The sequence below is a fragment of the Cervus canadensis genome, chromosome 1 (assembly GCF_019320065.1).
Source record: "Cervus canadensis isolate Bull #8, Minnesota chromosome 1, ASM1932006v1, whole genome shotgun sequence".
NCBI classification, from domain to species: Eukaryota; Metazoa; Chordata; class Mammalia; order Artiodactyla; family Cervidae; genus Cervus; species Cervus canadensis.
Window position 1 is genome coordinate 62,879,324 of NC_057386.1, and position 6,795 is coordinate 62,886,118.

Sequence of the window (6,795 nt, forward strand, 5' to 3'; positions counted from 1 at the left end):
TTGTCTAAGTAATCAATTCTTCCATTAGTAACAGTGATGGTGGGATAGAAAGACAGAAGGAAATTGTTTTGGAAGTAAGATGTAATGAATCTACAGGAATAAATCTATAGATAACTTGCATTTTGTAAAGACTGTTTCAGAGAACTGAATTTGAAATAAAGTTGTTCAACCCTTAGTTGGACCCAAAATGAAAAGGGACAATATAATTACAGCCTAAGAAAGGGAAAATACAATTATACAATTACAGCCTAAGAATTGTGAGTATTATGAATAGAGATGCAAAAGTCAGCTGAATTTAGCAGAATTTTCAATATGACCAAGTTTAGTTCCAGGATATAAGAACAGATGAATATCAGAAAACCTACTAATATTTTATGTGATATTAGCAGATAAAAGGAAAATTTTTGTCTGATGCAAAAATTTGATAAATTTCAGCATTTACTCATTCAAGACAGAAATTCTTGCTTGATAAGCTGTGCCTAAAAGGAAACTTCTTTAACCTAAAAGGAATTTCTGTTAAAAACTTGCATCAGACAGCACACTCAGCTGTAAAAGTGTAATTCCATCACAATTAAACAAGGAATAAGATAGATTTAATTGCCATTTGTTTTTCAGTCTTATGCTGAGGATACCATCCAATGCAACTAACCAAGACAAGAAAGGAAAATCTTAGGAAGTAGAAAGATTGAATCAAAACACTATCCTCCTTGTTGGAAGGCTAACTTTCTTTCATTTTCAGCTTTCTTCACATGTACCCTTACTTCTGGGGAATCAAGTCCCTATTCCATTCTGCTCTGAATCAAAGACACCCTCTCCTCTAAGTGTCACATAGAGAGAAAAGTGGTTAACTTGCCATTCCATGGGTTGGGGAAGAAGAGATATCACAGGGGTTTTCATTCTGATTTATAAGTTTGATTTTTCTATAAGAAGCTGAAAATTCCAGATAACTTCTGACAGGGTGGAAATTAACTTTCTCCTGAAATCCTTCATCAAATTACAAATGAGATTTTTTTTCCCAGTTACATAACTTTGTCATTACTGTCATTTGTCCTTTATCTGGACTTAATTACAAGGCAAACCTTGGCAAAGAAGACCTCCATGGTAATTACCTTAACCCAATTCTTATGACTTTTTCCTGTCTAGGAGAGAGGGAGGGGTGTGTGTGTGTGTGTGTGTGTGTGGGTGTGGGTGTGTGTGTGTGTGTGTGTGTGTGTTAGTAGCTCAGTCATGTCTGACTCTTTGCAACTCCATGGGTTGTAGCCTGCCAGACTCCTCTGTCCATGGAATTCTCCAGGCAAGAATACTAGAGTGGGTTGCCTTTCCCTTCCCCAGGGAATCTTCCTGACCCAGGGATTGAACCCAGATCTCCCACATTGCAGGCAGATTCTTTACCATCTGAGCCACCAGGGAACCTTTGTATCAATATCTGTCCTTGAAAATTATAGTTTTTCTTTGACTCAGCAATCATACTCTTAGGAATTTACTCCAAGGAAACTATCAGAAGTAATACAAGGATATTTGTCCCAGCATTACCTATAACAGAAGATATTTTCAATTAATATAAATTTACAATATAGAAACCAGTAAATTATAGGTCATTAATCTCATAAAATGTTTTTCAGCCAATAAAGAAAAAATGATGCTGTAGGAAAATATTTGTCAACATGAGAAAAATGTTCTTGATATCTTGCTAAATGAAAAAGCAGGTTGTACAATTTTGTTTGATAAATGTTATTATTATTTACATAGTCACCTGTGTGAGAAATTATTGAGAGGATCTATAACCACAACTTTGCTTATCTCAGAGTGGTGTGATTATGATTATTTCTGTTTTATTTGTTTGTTGTTTTTCATTGTGTTTTTTCATGTGTTCCAAATAAGAAAGAAAAAAATTAGCCCCTGATAGCTGTCAGTTGGGCGCTGGACTACCGCTAATAGCCAGATCCTAGTGTTCTACTGAAGAACATAAACCATTTCATACCTTCATGTGTGACCATGATACAGCAAGACAAACACAAAACTATTCTCTAAACATGTCTGAGTGCAGACAAAAACAAGAACACTGGGCAAACCACAAACAGTCAAACACAAGGGACTGCGACTTCTTTGCCATTTATAACATTAGCCCCCTCTGCTCCTTCCTAGAGGAAAGCTATTAAGAACCCCAATCAAAAATCTTCCTTTCTTCCACTCCTTAGCAGCATCAATCCACAGTAAACCTACAAGGTCCTTGAACCCTACCCCAAATCACCTAACACAGATTAATTTCATAAGGAGCCCTGAAGCACTGCCCTGTGATGCTTCCCGGAGACCTCCTTGGCCATGAGCAGATCAGACCTACAGTTCTGTTTCTGCTGGCCTTTGGCCAAAGGTGGCCATTGACAAAGACGTAAACACAGAGTATGTATTCTTTTGTAATTAAAATTATACATATTTAAAAATCAAAATCAAATAATCTCCAGGTGACTTTTGACCTCTTGCAAAGAGGTATACCCTCAATTTCCCCTGGGTTCTTGTGTCTACAACCAGCCAGTGCTCCAGCTCAGCACAGGCGGTATCCATAGGTATCATCATAGGAGCTCCATAGGTATCATCACCCAGGCTTGGATTTGGTTCTCTGCCTCTGTGGTCATAGAGATCATCATTCTTGCCCTACCTGCCTCATGACAACAGTGTAAAGAGATGACACTGTTTGTAAGTTATAAACAAACTTGAAAGTAGCTAAAGAGATAACCATTTAATCAATAAAGATTTGTCAAGTGACTTCAGCATATATACAATGTTCTAGGTCCTATTAAAGAGCTCCAACTGAAAAGGAACTGAATCCTAAGTCTGTCTCTAAGAAAACAGGGAAATAACAGAATGGCACTGTGGGGAAATTAACAAGATGGCACCAGTCGGGCCCTCTCACCCCTGTTCTGTAAACAATGACTGTGCAAGGTTATGTAACAGCTGAGATCACTTATAGCACTGCGCATGCGTGTCACAAGGTACTCACTTGGTCACGGGTTACTCTGTGCTGTGTGCCTGTATAAGCTTTACCTGGAAAAGCCCTGAAGGGTTGTGTGCAGTTATGTTGTGTTATGTCCACTGCTACAGCATCAGCCAGTAGAGAATAAACGTGTCTGCAGTTCCTACAGCTCCTTGCATTTTTTTCCAGCCTTGTAGCTCACACCTTGCCTACCCTGGGTTCAGCGAACAGTGCATACAGTGTGAACAATAAGACAGTTGGCGACATACAGAGGATCAGCAACATAGGCATTCAGTTCAGCTCAGTTGCTCAGTTGTGTCTGACTCTTTGCGACCCTATGGACTGCGGCACGCCAAGCTTCCATGTCCATCACCAGCTCTCGGAGGTTGCTCAAACTCATGGCCATCGAGTCAGTGATGCCATCCAACCATCTCATCCTCTGTCGTCCCCTTCTCCTCTGGCCTTCAATCTTTCCCAGCATCAGGGTCTTTTTCAATGAGTCAGTTCATCAGGTGGCCAAAGTATTGGAGTTTCAGCTTCAGCATCAGTCCTTCCAATGAATGTTCAGGACTGATTTCCTTTAGGATTGACTGATTGGATGAAGGATCATTTAAAAAGAAAGAAAATATCAACAATGATTCCCTCAGAAATTATCAAACAAGATAACTTCATTTATTTTGGACTTCCTTAATTCAGCTTAATAGGGAAAATCAATTAAGAAATTAAAAAATCAAGTTATTTGTCCCAAAAGCAATTTTTCATAGTTTTCTAAACCTTGGCATCAATTTTCATGCAGAACTATGAGTCAGCTACCTCTGACTTAATTGACTATTTTATTAAATCAGTAGAAGGCGGGAAGAAAATAAGATAAACAACACAGTATGTTAATATGTACTTCCATGCTAGAAACAATCATTTCTTAACTTCTAAGAGGGTAAGAATAATAGGGCAATGATCAGAAATGAAATGTGGGGGGTCACAAAATAATAACTTGGATAGCGTTTAACAGCAACTAAACCAAAATGAATAGATGTAGAGATACCTCAATGCCAGTGGCATAGTTTACCATGTGAGCTGTTTCAAACATTTTAACAAGGTATTCTAGGTTAATGTTAACATTGGAGTCTTAATGAAAATAAGGATTTCTCATAATGTTTTCTTTCTAAACATGATGAGTTTTATTTTTCTTTCTGTTTTCTTAAAAATAAAAATCAGCTGTTTTCATTTATAAATATTTTATTGAAAATGCATTATGAGGGACTTTTAAACCAGCTCTTAAACAAACAAATGGAATCCTTGCCCTTCTTTGCAAAAAATCAGATGTTTCTTATCTCACTTTTTAAAATGTAAAAAGGGGACTAGTCTGCTGTCGTAAATAAGGTTTCACAGAGCTAAGATGCCAAGATTAAAATCTTTTTCCTACATGGCTATTTAATGCATTAATTACTAAGGGAAAATAAGTTCAAAACTAGACTCCAAGAATTGATAAGAGGTTACATTTAAGCTGTGTAAAAGACTACAGGGGTCCCCTGGTCCCAGCAGGGACCTGTTTGAGCCTTCAGGCTTCTTGTTTACACTGTAGATGATTAGAAATGTTCTGGTGGCAGATGGGCCACTTGATGAGGATGTGATGCAGCCACTCACTGAGCTGACAGTGGCACCATGCTGGTTTTCCCAGACCAGCGCACCCCTCAGCACCCCTTCACCACCCAGGGCTGTGCGTCTCATAGAAACACCCCTCTGTGCTGGAACCTACTACCATGTTTGGGTTTTTGTTTTTTTTTTCCTTCTTTTAAATTCCCTGTTGAAGGTCCTTATTTTTCCACTTATAAGTATCTGGCAAAGATTACAAAATAAATAAAGACGAAAAGACTTGGCATATTTCAAGATACAGAATCAGTTTGTAAGGGGACAAAAATCTCATCATGTGATATTTATATCTAAGTAGAAAGCATCACACAGTAATCTATCTTCCGCATCTTTTTTTTTTTTTTTTTTTAAATAAAACACTCCTGTTTGCAGACAAATCTTTTTGGTCAGTGTTGTACACAGTAGGTTGTATCCTCCTTTGGCAAGTTGCCCTTGACACTTGTGATACCAGGACACTATAATTGGGGATTGTTTTCAAAGTCGATACATTTCAGTGTTTACTGCAATTTTTAAATTGAAGATGATGAAAAGTGAGGGAATACGCGGTGACAGTCACAGCGAGTCAATTTCATGTTTAGAGACTCACACACTCTATTTCCTACTGCACTGTGTCATGACGCTGGAGGCATGAGGTATTAGGATACCCGTAAAGGATGTGTATCCTCATCACCAGAATGACTAAATAATGGAGGGGGCAGACAATGCCTTCTCTTCTTCCAGAAGTTGGCAAATATATGAGTCCTGTGTACCTGGAAAGATGCCACTTCCTGTCATGGAATGAAGTCATATGGACCCTGTTTGGGCCTTAGCTCAGCCCAGGCAGGGGAGGGCTCTCCTTCTGTTGGGGTTTGAGTAGTCAAATAACAAAACCCAAGCTGAGATTGATGTGACACAAGTTTTATTCAACAGTCAAAGAATGAAAAAGCAGGAACTAAGTTCATAATCAACCTCTTGCCCATCTGGTGAGGGATTTAATTTTAAAGAATAAAGGTAAAGATCAAAGGAGGAGGGGTGAAATGGGGAGGTGTGTACATTAGCATACCTGGGAAGGAGAAGAAATTCTTTGAGGGTGTGGGGTGCCACACCCTCTTTATCCTTTTACGGCTCTTACTGTCAGGTCCTGGCTGCTGGCAGGGGTGTCATTTCATATAATGATGTAGCCAAGTTAGCATCCAGTGACACTAAAGGTCTGCTGAAGGTCAGATTTGCTGTCATCTCCATCTGAGCTGCTTCCCTTTTTTTTTTTTTTTTTTTTCAATTTGCAATGTCCTTTCTTATCTCCGGACTCTTTAGCTTAGTGATTTACATTAACTCCTGCTAAGGATGAGAGTTAGAGGATTTTGAGCAAAGACCTAGAGCATCTCTGGCAACATTCTTACCCTGAACTACCTCATACTCACTCTAGGTGAAGCCAGGGAATCCCAGACCTCTGGTATTTAAGGGAAAGGTGGATTAGATCTTCTGGTGACTTGGAACTTTAACCTCTCACAGTGTCCTGGACTTCACTAGATTGTCCTGCAGAGCTTTTTAAAAATACTTATGACTGTGCTCCAGAAATTCTGATTTAATTTATCTGGCATGGGCCTGTGGTGTCTGTATTTTTCAGGAAATTCTAGGGGATTCTCATATTCATCCAGGATTGAGAACCACTGAATTAAACTCTGGATCCATCTCTGGTCTACTAAATGCAAATTCTGGGGAAAAATCCCTGGTAAATTGTGTTTGCCAAGCATTCCCAGAGCTCCAATGTCAGCAAAGACTTTGCAGATTCAATATTTAATTAAGTTCTTGCTATAACCCAGCTTTGTGGTAGTGGCCATGAAGATGGTTTCTCCTTTGTGTGGTTTCAGGAGGTTAGAGGATTCACCCAAGTTCTTCTGGCCAGAAGTGACAGCTTGGGCCAGATCTTCTGCCTCAGAATCTCATATCCTACTTCTGTTTAATACACACACTCCCAACTACATAGATGAGCGGTAAGTCTAGCTCTTGGCTAGATTCTAAGTGCTTCACTCTTCTATTATATTTCCACATCCTCTTTGTTGATGAATGGCAGAGATTTCCCTACAATCTTGCACCCCTTTAATGTTCCAAAGTCCCTTTTTAAGCTACTTTTCTCCTTTGCTCCTTTGCACCATCTGACACGCTGTATATTTTGTCACTGTTTATTTGGCTTC